We start from the raw sequence: 16426 nt of genomic DNA, 5'->3' as shown, positions 1-16426 counted from the left end.
CCGGACCCTGCCGAGAACAGACTGCTTCCGCTTCCGCCAAACCCCGCCCTCCCATTGGCTAAGGAAGCCCCGGTCAGCCAATCCGGAAACCCTCTCTCACCGCGGCGCAAGACACATGAGCGGGTTCGATGATGTGTCACGTTTCGAACTCTGGCTCAGCCCCGCCCCCCACGTGTCCTCCCGCGGTGGCGCTGGGAGTGGCCTGTGCTCGGCGCTGCGGGTTCAGCCGCCGCCAGCGGGATCCGCCGGAGTCCCCGTGCGGGGCTCGCGGGGGCAGCGCTCGGGCTCCGGCTCCTGCCGCGCCAGTTCTCAGGGCCTCTGTGCGGTTTCCCGGGAACCAGCCGCGATCCCACGGCTCCTGGCTGCAGCGTCCGGGGGAGACATTCCGCGCTGCGGGCTGGCCGGGCTCTGCCCGTGCCCTCGGGGCAGCCCGATTTGTCCCTGGCTCCCTCGGGGCCGTGGAGGCGATGCCGCGTGGAGCCGCTTCCAGCCTGGCCGCCTGCGTCTGCCGGCTTGGAGTCCCAGGCTCCGGCTGCAATAACAAAGCATTTGCGCTCAGCACCCCCCGCCCCCCCGCCCGAGTTGTTGTTTCAGCTGGGCCGGGGTGGGAGCAGCAGTGGGAAGAAAAATCTCCAGGGCAAACGGCCTGAGAAAGCCCAGCTGGTGGCTTCCCAGGGAAGGCAAGTGGGGCCTTGGCATTGGCCATTCCTGTCCCTCGGAGGGGCACGAGCTGCAGCCCCATCTCCACACCCCAGTCCTTCATGTGGGCACCCTCCTCCGGTTGCCCAGGGTGCGTTGCTGCAGCCTCCTGCAGTGCTGAAGTAGCAGGTGAGAAATTGCTGCTCCTGCTTCCCAGATAAGCACCTTGCCAAGGTCACGCTGGGCTTGAGCCAGCACCTTTACCCCATGGTTTTGGCAGCCTGTTTCTACAGAGCTCTTGCCAGGTGTCTGGAAGGGGCCACCCAGCATGATGCTGGCAGCAGGTAGTTGTGGGTGGCTGCAGCTGGGAGGCACTGTTCCCATTGTACTTGCCCTGGAGCTGGGAGCACCTCCCAGGCTGCTCCGGGGTGGAACAAAGGGGACAAAGCAGGGATTCCCACTTAGTCCTGTTGGAAGGTGTGGAGTCTGTCCTTGTGAGGGAAGCGGTGAGTGCTGGCAGGTTTGAGGCATGGAATGGGCTGGCCTCGGGCAGAGACGCAGCATGCACTCTAGGCTGCCCTGACCACTGAGGCCCACAAGGCTCCATCCCAACAGGCATCCGAGTGGCAGATACAGATTAAATGAACCTGGATCACGGGAGCAGACAGCTGGGTCTGGGCAGCCGGTGGAAGAGAGGTGGCTGCCCTCTTAGGAGCGGATCCCACGTGCTGTGTCATGTCCTGGGCCTTGAGTAGCTTCTCATTGGGGAAATTCCCCCTCTGCAATGAATGTGAGATGGGGTGTGAGAGGGAAAAATGATTTTGCCCTAAATAGGCGAAGGAGCTGGTTGTAGAGATGGCAGGGGTGTCTATAGGGAGAGTACATGGTTCATGCCATGCCACAGGTGCTTGAACCATGAGGGGCTGGGCATGTGGGGAGCAGCAGGAAGAGTCTGTACAAGGAGAAGGAGAGTGTCTGAGCTGGAGCCTGTGCTGGGAGGGAAGGGGAGGTTTGCGCTGCACAGCAGCAGGAGTCTGGAGTGGGGCACACAGCGTTTACTTTGGACAGTGCAATATTCTAGAAGCTTTGAGCCAAAGCAAATGGGTGGGGAAAGGAGCAGCTCCTGGCAGCTTTGCTGTCCTTGCTGGTGAGGCCAAAACCTACCCAGCATAAGGCAGGAATGTTACTCCTTTGTTTCCAGTTGTGGGAGTGCGGCGTCCACGTCTTGGGCAGTCGCAGCAGCACAGTTCTCATCCCAACTCCATTCCACTCCCAGGCCCCACCTCTGGTCATTAGCTTATAAAAACCAAACCATATGGATCTGTGCTAGAAGTACCCGGGAAACACTGGCCAGGGACCCCCTGGATGTTCCTTTCTTCCAATCCACACTTCTCTGGTCCCATTATGACTTGCTCCCCTACCAGCCCCCTACACACTTGAGTATCTGGGGCCAGGGCAAATGACACCAAGGCATAGAGTGGAGCAGAGCTTGAGAGGCTGTGTCACAGGATGATTAATCACATAGAGCATCCAGACTTGCCACTTTTCACTGTCTGACAGCCCCCCACCCTCCCACAGAGCTTCTGAGGGCCTAGAAGTCATCCCTGAAGGGAAAGGGGGAAGACTGAGATGCCCAGAAGAGCAGGCCTTTGAGTCAAGAATCTGCGCTGGAGTAGACTGGCCTGGCCACCCTGGCTTGGGCAGTACATAGGGTTCCACACTCAGGTCAGGCAATGGGGTGGAGGGAAGCACTGGCCTCCCAGTGGGTTTTTTGTCTGGGTGAGGATTTGGGGGCTCACTCCAGAAGCACCTGGAGTCTCTGCAGGCACCCCAGATACTCCATGCTGCTGTGACTGAGCCTGGCTTGACAACCCCCTTCATATGCCTACAGAGAGTACACCCCCTGTGCAGAGCCCCTCCCTCGCCTCTCCCCCCACCTCAGGGAGTCTTGAGGTAGACCCCACCTTTTGCAGTAGGAGCCATGCATGCTGGGAAAAGCTGTGTGGCCTGCCTGCAGCCTCAAGGGGCTCAGGGAATTGCCTTGACTGGTTGGTGCATGCATGTATATGTGTGCATGTGTGTATGCATACACCTGAGCATCTGGGCTTGGCTGGGTCTGTGTGCGGGTGCCAGGCTGGTTCTGGGTGAGGACTGGGCTCCTCTTTGGCCCCCTGCCTCCAAGCAATCACTTTCATTAATAAAATGGGGTTAAATGAAAGTCATTGTTCTACCTGGCTCTTGGCTTAGGCTGTATCAGCTTTTTGCCCAGAGATGAGCAAGGGCGTTTTGTGCCCAAAAACTTGTCTAACATCTCTCCCAGCTATAGGATTTGGGAGTAGTATCTCTCCCAAATTCTGCTTGTCCAGTATTCCCTGAACCATCACAGCTACAGGAACCCAACAATCCTGCCTCCGTGTCATCTATGGCTGCCCCAACCACTTGTGAAATGCTAATTGTACAGGTGAAAATAGTTACACGTGCCAGCAGCCATGCTGAGCCCCTGTGCATCATACCAAATGCATCTGTTTGCTGCTGCTGCCTGTTTCCTGTAGCTGTCTGCATCCTCTTGTCTTACACTTAGCTTGGAAGCTCCCTGGAGGGGATCATTTTTCTGGTCTGTGTTTGTACAGCGCTAGTGCAATGGGCCCCTAGACGACACTGCAATCCCATCCATGGATATCAACACCAGGTGTGGGGCTGGACTGAGCCAAGCCTGCTGCGTCCAGGCATGAGCGAACGTCTCTGAGTGCCTGTCTCTGCCCATGTGTGTCAGCACCTGTCTTGGTTTCTGTGCATGCCTGTCTGGGCCTGCCTGGCTCTGCAGACTCTGTGTGCTGGTCAGTGCTGATGTGTGTCTGTGAACGGAGGCTGGGCCCTGGGCACGTGGTAATGTGGTCAAAGAGCCTAGCTTTGGTGCTTTCCTCTGTTTGTTTACTTTTCTCTGTACTAAACAGTGCAGCCCTAGGGATTAGGGAACAGGGAGCCAGAGGAAGAGAAACCGGACTCTGAGGTTATGACCTCCTGGTGGATGCTGTGGTGTTTACATTCCTCTGCCTCAATCCCACAACTACTATAGGGCAGCAGCTTCTCAGAGTCTTGCTGGCGGAGGCTGGCTCAGCAGTAGTTGGGAGCTTCCTCACCAGCAGATGCTTCTGCCTTCTTCCCTTGCTGGAAACTCCCTCTCAACCAGTGATCCTCCTGTCTCCGCACAGCCCCTCCTGCTGGGAGCTTTCCCCCCGGCTCCTTACAGACCCTCCAGAGCCAAGAAGTTTGGTATTGCCTCCTGTTAGCCAGAGCCAGAGCAGACGCCTGGAGGGAGCCAGAGCCCCATGCACTTCAGGGAGCCAGAGTCCAGCCCCATGAATATGCTGTGTCATTTTCATGAATGGAGAGAACTTGAATGGGGATTTCAAGAGCATTTTGCCCCTTGGCTCCCAAGCAGTTGGCCTGGGCCAGAGCCCACGCTCTTCTGGGGCCAGGCAGGGAAGTACAGGGTTGTGAGTGCCTGGAGGCAGTGTGGCCAGAGACATCTGGTTGTCATTAGTGCAGAGCAACTGCCAGGACCCAGCCGGCCGTAGGGAAGTCGTGCCCAGGGATCCTAACAGAGGAGGCGGGGAAGGGAAGTGCCATGAGGAGAAGAGGGTGAGGGGAGCAATGGGAGGCAAGGAGCACAGGGTGTAGGGTGTGAGGTCATGGGAGGGGGATACATTTATCCAGCACCATGTCTCCTGGCCTTAATGCCCAGCCCTTCTGGTGGTTCCTAAGCTGCAGGCAGCCACTTGGGTGGAAAATGCTGCCCGTGGCAGAGGCACAAGCAGAAGGGTCTCTGGGAGCAGTACTGACATGGAGCCTGGGCTATTCCGTTCTGCTTCCCCTCTCCTGCCACCCCAACTGCTGCAATAAGGCAGCCACAGTGTGGAGGGTGACTGGGCTTCTGTGTGGTCACAATTGCCCCCTTCTGGTCCCCCGAGCCTGGCCTACAGACCTCCCTCCCACCACCCACCCCTAGATTAACCCCGGGGTGGGCTGGGGGAAAGACTTAGCAGCTTCTCCCAGCAGTGTCTGCACATGTCCCCTGCTGCCTGTGCCAAGAAGGTGAGGGAAGGAGTAGCCTGCTGTAGTAGGAGACCCCCATAGGCAACTGGCTGGAGCGCCACATCTGAAGGGGGCAAGGTGAGGGAACCCTGGTAATAGTCATCTGCTCTTTCAGGTCATGTCTGTCTGGCATGAACGTGGTGCAGGCCAGGGCCCACTCCCCAGCAACTGCCACTGTAGACTCTGCTCCTTCCAGGGAAGGAGGAGGGCTGGCTGTGTTAGAGCTAGTGCCGTTGTAAGTGAGGAGAAGCTGGAGAGTGGAGAGCCACTGGCCAGGGGAGCAGGGGAAGGTCTGGGGTCAGGGAGCAGTAGAACGTCCTGTGCTGAGGGAGTGTTTGGATGAGATGCGCTCAACAAGCTGAGGACCATCTGATGGGCAGGGCTTTCAACCAGGACAGAGCACTAGGGAGGGGGGGAGCTCTAGTATGAAAAAACAAAAACCCAACATCCAGAGGAGCCAAACGAGCCAGTTGGCAATAGGAGACAAGATACAGATGTGTCTGTGCTTTAACCCAGCTAGCACAACAAACAACAAGACCCAGCCGAGATCCTAAATGATGCTGGTGAGGGTCTAGCAGGAATACCACCCCAGGGCGGGGAGAGGTATAACAGGTATGGGATAGAAAGCATAGATAGGGACTACTCCCTGTCCAAATGACCTGCTGTGAAACAGTAGCTTTGGGAAGGAATTAGGAGATTCAGTGAGTAAGGAACATTGGGATGCAGCCCTGTACTCAAGCAGCACAGGAGGAGGCTAGAAAATGCTGTAAGGAAGAAGTCCATTCCTCAGAGAGAGCACTAAGGCCTGATAATGTCACTTCATGAGGAAGCAACTCAAAAGTGTCCCAAAAGATCCTGTAATGGAGAAGAAGGGAGGGACTCTTACACAAATGAGGAGTCTGTCAGAAACTGAGGAGGATGTGATATCGAATGCTGCCCAAGGGCCGAGGAGAATCAACAGTGACACCACCTAGATCTTACAGGCTAGACTCAGTCAGCCAGTAGGAAGGGGGTGAAAACAAGAATGGTTCTAAAATGGCCAAGGTGCTGGACTCATTTTTTAAGACCTGGCCTGCCAGAAGAACAAAGCAGCATGGCTAACGATCAAGTGTAAGGCAAAGAGTATCTGGGAAATTCAAATGTGCAGACCAGCAGATCTGGATGAATGCACCCTCCTGACAACACATCTGAGCTCTTGACTGCATTGTGAAGACATTTAAGCTGGCTTCTTGGCAGAGTGACTTGCCCTATGTTCAGCTCTGAGCTGCTGCTGGCAGCTGAGCTTGCTTGTTTATAGGCTACAGCTAACAATGTAGACATGTCCTGAGACACTGGAAATTGCAGCATGTTTGAAATTTGCTGCTGGCTAGACAGGTGCCAGCTGGCTAGAGAAAAAACATACCCATTTTTAAGAATGGTGGGGGAGGCATCCCCAGGCTGTCAGTCTGTCATTCTAATAAAGACTGAAGCAGGTATAAGGCAGAATGGATCTGCAGCTCTCTAGCAGAGAATGAACAAGGAGCAGTAAGCAACAAGTAAGATTTGTGCAGGACATTCTCCAGATGGAGATGGAGGTTCCCTCAACCCACCTGGTGGCAGGTGGATGAAGGGAAGGCTGCAACCTTGGTTCAGTGCCTGTGGATTTAGCAAAACAACTGATACATTTTGTCACTTCAGAGATTAATTCAATGTGGCTTTAGCTTCCTCTTATCATGTGGCCTGAACAATGGGTGGTGTCCCACAGGCATCAGTACAAGAGGCCAGGAAACAACCTGAACCTACAGTGAGGCCCCAGTAGTATCTCCCAGACAGTACATGCCCCATATACACAATTAATAGGTGGGTCTTGGGCCAGTTCCCAGTGGACAGGTGTCCATGTCATAAAACCCATCAACAGAACTGCCCCTTCCTGCCTTTGCTGACAGTACTGCTAGAGAAACTGAACCCTGTGAATTCTCTGGGGTAAAGAGGACCCTGTCTGTGTATATGGATGGGGCCTAGCAAGTTGTATGTCACTGGAATAAAAACTAAAGAGGAGGGTTTGACCAGGCTATGCGATGGCCGTGCAATCCTGCCTTTGCTAGGGTCCCCAGAGCAGAGACGGTGTGGCTTGCTGCAGAAATCAATTTTGCTACTGTCTATGAAGCTAGTGTCTCTGGAAACAGGATGTTGCCCATGGGCATGTCTTTCCACCACACCTCCTATTGCTGAAAGTACAAGAGCAGCTGGATAGATGGAGCTCAAGGTCAAGACAAGACAAGCAGGCAGGAGATGATGAGACTAGGGGAAGTGAATGATCATCTTGTAGGTAAGTAAGTCCAGCAGAGGCATGAGAAAGCATCATACAGGGTCAGGTCCACAGGCCACGGAACAGGGTGGGCCACCTGGGCTGTGGCCTTACCAATTTTTAACACGTTAATTTAGCTAGCTATGCAGTTAAAAAATTAGCTATACAGTTTTAATCAGGATGACAATTGCACATTTGTTGGTTATATAAATTAACATGCTAAAAGTTGGCCCACCCCATTCTGTGGCCTATGGTCAGGTCAGAAAACCCCAGGCACAAATGGCAGCTCAGTCGCAGTTTGTGGGGACCTTTGTGCTGTGACGGTCAGAGCTCAATGGTGGCAGGTTTGGTCTGTACTTGGACAGAGACACTCATCCTGGGGGAAGTGCTGAGTTCTCAGGAATCATTGCAGATGAGTCTGCAGGAGGAGCTTCTCCTGTGAATGTTTCCCAGCCTGGGGCTGCAGGAATTATGGCCTGTGGGTGAAACAAAGCAAGGCCCAGATACTTTGTGGTCACTAAAGAGTCCAAAACGTTAATAGTCTGCCCTGCATCCTAGTTATATTCTAGCTCCACACAACTGCCATCAGTAATTTCCTTGTGAAATGCAGGTGGTCAGAAGATTTCCTCTTCACTCTCTGGTCTGTGTTATTGGTGGTATGTGCTGTTTGCCTGCTGGGTCCCACCCTAGAAGAGGCTGCATTTGGGGGGGAGTTGAGCTGTCCCACTCTCCATATTCTGGACAGTTCCTTAGGATGAAAGCTTAGGAACACAGGTGTGTGTCCTCACTAAGGCAAGCCTGAGATAAAGCCCCATGTGTAGCTCAGGAAAAGCCCTGTATCAGCAGGTCTGGTGGCAGGGCTCTGTGTTCCAGAGCAGCTCAGACTTCAGCCCCATCCTGCACAGTAGAGGATCCCACTTCTATCCCCATCCTCCTGTTTTCACTTTGGAGTCAGGCAGAATCCTGCCTTCCCTGCCGTACTGCCCTGTGTCAATATTATGAGAGCTAAAGCCAAGAGAACTGCATCCACATGATAAGCAGTCAGAGGCGCTACGCTGGGTGTGGATGTGCCTGACAGCAGCTGCCCCATGTTCCCTGGATTAGGAAGGCAGGACTAGCAGGGCGGGGCAGATTGGGAGATAAGTATTATCCCTGCCTTCCTACTCCCAGACAACCTCCTCAGCTCTCATCTCCCTTGTAGGGGTGACACAATAGTCATGCCCTTGAGGGAAGGGGACTGTTCTGCTCCTGGCAACTGGCTCCTCTCCCTGAGCAGCTCAGCACCATTCTCAGGGTAGATAGTTTGGTTCAGCTCCCAGCATGATGGTTCCCACCACAAGCTCTTTGGTGAGCTTCTGGCAGCTGCCCTGGCAGCTCCCCGCCTCTACCTGCCTCGTGTTCTCAGCTCTGTCTGTGCTGCACAGGACAGCTGCCTCTCCAGGGACCCCTTACTCTGTCATTGCCATGGTCGTGGTTGCACTTGCTAGCTGATGCTTGGAACCTGCTCTTTGTTTTTATCTGTGCACAAGGCTCTGCAGCTGTTCGAATGAAATTTCCAGGGCACCCGGTACTCCTCTCCAGACCCTGTGCTAAGGCACAGTAAAGAGGAAGGGCAGGACCATTGGCTGCCAGGAGGTGCACAGCTGAAGAGAGCAGGGCAGCAGTGGCAAGGGCACTATGGTCCCCACTTCTCAGTCTACAGCCTCATGGCAGAGGTTTTTCTGGGGACCAGAGAACCCAGCACCAGGCTGGAGTCTCTCCTCTCAGAGGCTGGGCTTCCAGTGAGGCTGCTGCTCCCCAGGGCAAGCCAAATCCACCCAACAGCTCCTGAGTAACAAAAATAAATAGCGGCATTCCGGCCACGTGCAGCCAGGGGTGACTAAGGGCCTGGCGCTTCCTGCTGCAGGCGACAGCAACAACAGCAACTTTGGTTCACAATGCACCAGGCAACAGGGATGCACCGCACAGCCCACTTCCCCCCATTGTCAGCCTCCTTCTCAGCAAACAGCTCCCCCTGCACACCTGGACCGGGAGGGAGCTTTGACGCCACAGGAATTCACAGCAAGGAGAACAAGAACATGCAAACACGGATGCCACTGGGGCAGGAGCTGGTGATACCACACTTGCCCTTCTCACTGCTGTGAATAGACTCAGTCCTAAAGAGACATGAAAAAGCAACAGGAAAAGCATGGACATCCCTCTCTCCCCTCTCTTCCCCCCCAAACACACACACACACTGCACCTTTCTCTGCTGGCAGCACCCTAGCTATTCCAGCTCCTCTGTAGAGCTCTGCCCACACACCTCCCTGGAGACCTAATGCTGGCTAAAGAAGGCCAATGGATCAAGTTAATCCCTCTGTACCCCATAAAGGTTAAATGTACAATCATGTTTCTTGTCCCAAGCCATCATGCTCTATCTCTTGCAGTTCTTACAGCTGCTTCAAGCTTGTGCTGACCTCAGGCATCACTGGATGGATCACATAATCTGTATCTAAATTAGGGTGCAAATTCTTTGAGTTGTGGATCATATGTCCTTATAGATCCAGGCCCTAGAGCACTGTTGGTTCCTCATAAATCCTTTTATTCCTTTTGCCCTGAGGGGCTAGACAACATTTAGGGCCTTGCCAGTTTGTTTCTTTTCAGAAAAAGGTTGAGGGTAAAAGTCAACTGTTTCCTTGGTGTGATTCTGTTAGTTCATTACTATAATTCTATACAGAATGTGCATAAAGGCCCGTTTCCTAGAACACAGTGGAAGCAAACGAGTAGTCAATTTCCTTGCTTGGAAATCCAAGTCTGCCTCTCCAGAGAGTCCCGTACTCAGAACTTCTCTCTCTTGGCTTCCTTCTTTTGGCTCACAATTACTTTTCTTGTGGTCTGGTCACTCTTTCCCTCATGCAGATGTGCACAGCTGCAACCAGTCAATCCCCAGGCCCCTTGTGATTCTGCAGCCTGTCTCAGAGAAACCTCTTACTCTCCTTCAGTTACCTCACTGAGGACAACTTAGAGGAAAACTGACCATGTATATTTCAGGGCTGACTTTGGACTACAGAATTGAACATTTGCTAATATGGTATTGGCAGAAGACCAAAGAACCTAATTTCAGGAGTGAGGAAAGTATTTGAGCTTAGCTAGAGATTAAATATTACTGTGCTGGGATAAAGATAAATGTGTGGGACCAGTACAGCATGTTTTTGTGCCTCTCTGGCCTTTTAGATGTTAATACAGTACAAAGTAAATGTGGACTGTGATGGGGGCATGTCCAGCCTGCAGCCGTCTCTACCTGCTTCTGCTTCTGCTTCATTAGCAACTATATGGAGGCGCAGAGCTGTTTTACTGACCCACCCAGGCTGACAGGACCAGGTAGGTTTGATTTTTTTTTTTATTAATATATTTAATGTTCAAGGTCAAATTAGCCAAATCAGTTCCAAATCATATTGATTGATCAGAACTCAGTCATTCCAAAAACCATATCCATTGAACAATTATTCTAAACACCATGTATGGCAATACAACTGGTGAGCATCCTCCATCCCAGACTCTCATTCGGGGACTTCAGATGCTCCCAAATCCATTTGCAGGCATCCTACATGCAGGCCCAAACCCAGAGGTCTTGGGATTCAGATGTTCCCAGATACTACAGGCAAGCGTCCTCCATCCCAGACTCTTTAGTCCAGGACTTCAGACACTTCCTACACTCGATCTTAGCCCATCAAACTTTTATCAGTGTCATTCAACAGTAACAGTGCCAAAATAAGTAGACTGGAGCCTCAAGAGCTGCTCTTTGCAGAAATAGTGAACTGGCTGGAGACGTAGTCATGGTAATATTCACCTCAGAAGGCAGGTTGGAACAAATATATATTTTCATACAAGATTAAGGGCAAGCTTTTATGTGGGGGCTGTGAGGGAAAGGTACACATGAGAGGATCTTGCTCTTAAGAAAAAAATCTTACAGAAAAGTAATAAATGCATGGGCCTTTCAAGGCACAGACTGGATTTACCAGAATGGGAATTTAGCCAGCAGAAAGAGGCTTGTATTTCTGTGCCTATAAAAAACACTCTGTATCAAGTGCCTGAGACCTTGAGTATTACAGTGAACTCAAGCAGAGTAAATGCAGGATGGTCACATTCCCCATCATTGCTGGGACAGTCCTGTTTTAAACACCTGTTTCGGGTGTCCTGTTGATTTGGTCAAATGGCTGCTTTTGTCCTGATTTCAGTGGGACACCCAGGGCATGATCTTGACAGCGGTTTGTCCCAGCAAAAACAGGATGGTTCCACTTCCCTTTATTCTTTGGTGCTCTCAGCTGAGACTGGTGCTCAGAGACAGGTGAATGCACTAGAGAGTGGAGTGTCCCCATCTGAAACCAGGTAAATATGCTCACCCTAAGTAAACCTTGAGTTTGCTGCTATTTCTGTTCCTGATAGATGTTTGCTCCCAAATAGAAGAGGCCAAGTGTTGGAGTTTGAACTCCTGGAGACCTGCCACTGAAAGGAGGCCTCATCACTCTCCTCCCTTCTACCTGGCCAGTATGTTTCTTCCATTCTCTTCCTGCTCCCCTTTGCAGCTGATCTGATGTGCTTTCTCTCTACAGAGTCTGCTCCTGGCTCTGGAGAATGCCTCTGGAATGGGAGTTATCCAAGGGAAAGATCAGGCTCAGTTTCACCACAGCAGACTGAAGCTGGGTAGGGGTGGGAGAAAAAGCTGTCTGCTTATCCAGCTACATCTCTCACCAGATGCTGTGACAGCATTCTCCAGACACTAGATGGGTTTTGCTCTGCAGGAACCAGTTTGCACTCAGCAAAATTACTTTGTTTCCTTTGTGTCCCTAGTTTTTTTCCTGAGTTTTGTACATCCCAGAAGTGGACAGCACCATTTCTCTGTGTCTTGTGGCAGCCAGCCTGTGAGATACGACATCTAAGTTTCCCCTGCAGCCTGGGAAAAGAAGGCAAATCCCAGGGGAAAGCGAGAGAACAGGAGGAAGAGTGAGCGACTGCAGCCCTGAGCCAGCTGGATTTTTCTCCCATTAGCAGGAGGTTTTTGTGGGTCACAGATTATCTGGTTCTAAATATTGTTCCTCTGTTGACGTCTCCATTGCACAGAGGCTGTAGGATGAGATTCTCATCCCTGGAATGTAAACTGTGAAGAAATAGCTGCTGCTTCAAACCAGTCACTGGACTATTCTCAGCAGAGGGCAGGTAAAAGGATGCCCCCTCCCCAACCAAGGCATTAAGGGCCTGCCCATATCACATCAGACTGATGGAGGGGGTGTTGCTGTGAAAGCAGGCCACCTCCATCCACCCCCACCCCTTGGGCGCAAAATGTCCCGTGGATACTCCTTGGTGAACACCCGGCACTGCTCTCTGCCCCCTAGAGCAGTGACATGACATGTTTTCGGCATTTGTGGAACACAGAGTGGGAGTGGACGGGTCTCGCTTTCATGGCAGCGCTCCCTACCACAGCCAGCACAGTGTAAGCACATGCCTTGCTTCTTGTGAGGAAAACAGACCTTTTTCACAGTTGGATGCCAGGGCATTAACTCTGTGTCTAACATGAAGCCCTCAAAGGCCCTGGCTGAAGTCTTTGGGATAAGAGGATTCCTTGTTTTAAGTGAATCTTTTTTATGGGAGTTCAGTGCTCAGGGCAGCTGACCTAGGAGCAATGTGGCCTTGGTTGCACTAGTCATCCTGCAGGAAAGCAATTCCCTCTGCCTCCTTCATGGTTTCTCCCCACCCCAGGATTCCTCCCTGGGGAAGCTGGTGGGTGTCAGCCTGGGTCCCTGCATGTAGGTGTTCACAGCAGGAATCAGGCAGCAGTGTTAATGCCTGAATGGGCCATGGGGATTGAGTGCTGCTGAAGCAGTCCCTTAAATAGCCATGATGTGCAGCACAACATGGGGCAAAGCCAAAAGATACTTGCCTACCCTGCCTGTATTGGGACTTTTATGCTCTTCATTATTTCTCCATCATCTGGCTGTGAGTTTGCCAGACCAGAAAGGGAAGCATTGTCACCATCTGAGCTCAGCTGGGATATGCCTGGAAAGTGCAGATGAAATTTAACACCTGCTGACAAATGATTCATTGCCACCTGGATGTCCTTGTGAGGGCAGGGACTCAGACTGGGGTGGGCTGTTCCTGGGTTGTCCCCCTACCCGGGGAAGGGCTGAGATGTAACAGATCAGTGGGGGAGGAAGCAGGCTCTGCCCCAGTCTGGTACTGACAAGAATGTGTGTCTGCTAGAGCCACATTCCAGCGCCTGGCGCACCCGCCTGGGAAGAGGAGCCCGGAGAGTGGCCAGATGCAACTCAGGACTGAGGAATTCCAGTTTGGTGAGGGCCTCTCACCCCTCTCCGCTGGCCTGTGTGAACTCCCTCGTGCAAAGACCCTGGGGAATCCCATGTTTGTGTTAGTTGGGGGGGGAAGGGAGGGAAGGTAGGACTAGAAATACTTTTTGAAGACCTGGGGGTGAGTCACCACAGCAGAGGAGAGCCTGTCTCTGAGGACAACCTTAGTTATCTGAATCCTGGCATTAATGCCCTGGAGCATGGTGCCCATTGTTTTGCTGGCAGGTACCACTGGCCCGGGAGAGCCCATGGCACAGACACATACTTACCTGGCAGGGGAAGCAGCGTGACCACGTAGGCGAGCTCCCCAGGGTACTTGTCTCTGATATGTCCTCCATAGGAGGTCTATTTTGAGCAGATTCTTTTTGGTATTGGGTGGCGGAACCGGAGCGTGCTCCATCCACTCCATGCATTGACCTGGTATTGCAGTGCTTCCAGGACCGGTGCAAAAAAAACAGAAAAAAAAAACAAAACAAAACAAAAAAAAACCCTGGTCTCTGCTGCCTTCAGGTGCCCCTTTCCCTTCTATCTACCATAACTGCACCTGTTCCTAGACCCTCTGGGTTAAGCACAGAGCATAAAGGTCCATGTTGAGCCAGGGAATTTATACCCGGTGGCTGAAAGCAGAGTTTGTTTCTGTCTGCTTTGGGACAATTTCTGATAATGGAAAGATAATAGTTCTGTCTGGCTCTGCCTGACAGCATCTTCAGATGCTTTCTACATGGCTGAGATTTCAATGTTTGGAAACCAAACAAGACATTTACAGCACATTATCAGTGGCCCGAGCTTGCAAGCCACTCTCTAACCCTCTTACATACACAAGGCATCTGAATGTGCCAAGTCAAGCAGTTTCCAAGTGGCCTGGCATTAGGATCCCTGGGGGATAGAAGCCTTTGAGCTGATCCATATACCAACCAGCACAAATGCATCCACTGATTTTAATGTGTTTGTTGTTGCAACCCAAATGTCTGTGCACAGATATAATACTGGGAGACCAGACAAACAGAGGCCCCAGGTTACAAATTAAGCTGCCAATATAAATGTAATTATACGAAAAAGCAATGAGAAATGTATGAGCCTTGCGTCTCAGACTCTTCCCCGTTCTGACAAAGACTTGGATGGGGCTGGTATGCAGTATTATAGCGAGCTGACACTGCTTCCAAGCTGCCATCTTATCTGGATTCTCAGCTTTCACGTGAAAGAACGAGGAACTCTTTAGCTGTTATGTCTTCAAAATAGACCTTGAAAATGTGCACTGAGGGCAAACCAATGCTGAGATGCCTGCCTGAGTTGCAGAATGGGTGGAACATAGTTCTGCGAGGTGTGGACAGGGGCTATTTTCTGGACAGAGCCTTGACGAGGACTGCTACCTAATTCTTTTTTCAGTTTGGCTTCTGGCTTTGGCACACTGAAAAGCCCTTGTCAAGCAGGCTGGGAAGCCTAAAGGGGAAACAAAGGCTGCCCAAGACAAGTGTAAATATCATTTTTCTTACACAGAAATACTGTTTTCAAGTCACACCCAGCACCTCCCCCTGGCCAGCAGCAGAGGCATGAGGGTTCTGCAGTCATACAGCCAGAATCATGATCCCACTTACGTACTTGTGTTTGGATCCTGGACAGAGGAGAGCTGGCATTTCCAGGTAGCTGGAAATCCTGAGGAGATTTTCATTATCATTTGTTTACCAATTGCGGTGTGCTGGGCTCTGTAGAACACACAAGCCCAACCCAGAGGAATCTGCAAATCTAAACAAGCATAGTGAGATGCACTGAAAACCCAGTGGATGGTGCAAGCCTGGAGCTTGTCCTACTGCTATGGTAGCGGCTTTTATTGACTCAGCATTCCTGGGCTTTGCAAATGAAAAGGATCTGTAAGAGCGATCCGAATGAAGCATGATGAGGGAAGGCTCCATCATCCAGCCTGTCAGCCCCACACCTCTCTGCACTTGATCCCCGTCCCCGTGGTATTGTACTAATATCAGGACATCCCTGACAAATTGGGATGCTCTCACATATCTGCTGCTTGCCACCATTAGAGGCAGAGGCCTGGGCTACACAGGTCTTTGGTTGGACACAGCCTAACAATTCCTAGGTTCTTAGTTTTCATCTGGCTGAAGCAAACTCACCAGATCCTCAGCAGGCCCCGTGGTGCACAGATCCCTCCTAAATCACTTTGCTCCCATTCTTGTTCCAAAAGCAGGAAACCAAGGACTCTGTGGCCATGCGGGAGAACACGGCCCTCTCGCAGCTTTCTCTGCAGCCCTGTCTACCTTCAGAAGCACAATGGGCAGCAGCTGTGCCCAGCACCCTGCCACCAAGACCATGTACATCTGCAAGTGTACTTTGGGAGGGTACCAGCTGCTAATGGGACCTGGGCTGACAGGAGATGTCTGTATTTGGCCAGAGGCTAGAGAAGCTCTGCTCAGCTTAGTGGGGTGTGACGCTGCCAGCAGGCTCCAGTGCCCTCACAGTTCTGCTGGCAAAGCCACATCGCGTGCAAAAGGCCCAAGCGTCCTGCACAAGCCAGGATTTAACATGGCAGCTCATTTGGAGAAAGGGCTTTCACCCTCTGAACCACCCACGCCCTTAGCAATGGGCTCAGCTGCTGTTAAAAATGAATGAAAATCAGAGTCCAGCACCGCCGTGCCAGGGGCCCGCCAGGCGGAGGTGATTCTGCGTGGGGTTCCTGGTATGGACCTATCCCGGTTCCTCACACCCTGAGCTCTTCCAGGGCGGCTGCTGGGTCACACCAGGCCCTGGAGCGCCTGGGCACCTCCACCACACGGACGGCGCGACCTCGGAGGAGCAGTTCTGGGTCCGTGGCGGATGGCTGCGGAGGGGGGGCAGGGGGGAGTGCAGGGGAGACAGCATGAGGGTCCCGGGGGCAAAGCGGGGGGAGAGCACAGCAGCGAAAGACTGAGGCGGAGGCACGGAGGAGCCGGGGGAGGCTCTAGCCAGCTGCTGCTCCGCTCGCCATCAAAGTGTCTTGAGGGGGAGTGCGGCCCGCGCACACAGCGTCCCTATGCACACGCCGCGGGGGCAGGCGGCCGCCACCTGCACCCCCGCC

Source organism: Crocodylus porosus, unplaced genomic scaffold, assembly GCF_001723895.1.
Source record: "Crocodylus porosus isolate Cpor-Errol unplaced genomic scaffold, CroPor_comp1, whole genome shotgun sequence".
Lineage (NCBI taxonomy): Eukaryota > Metazoa > Chordata > Crocodylia > Crocodylidae > Crocodylus > Crocodylus porosus.
The sequence above is the reverse complement of the archived record's forward strand: the minus strand, read 5'-3'. Positions refer to the sequence as shown.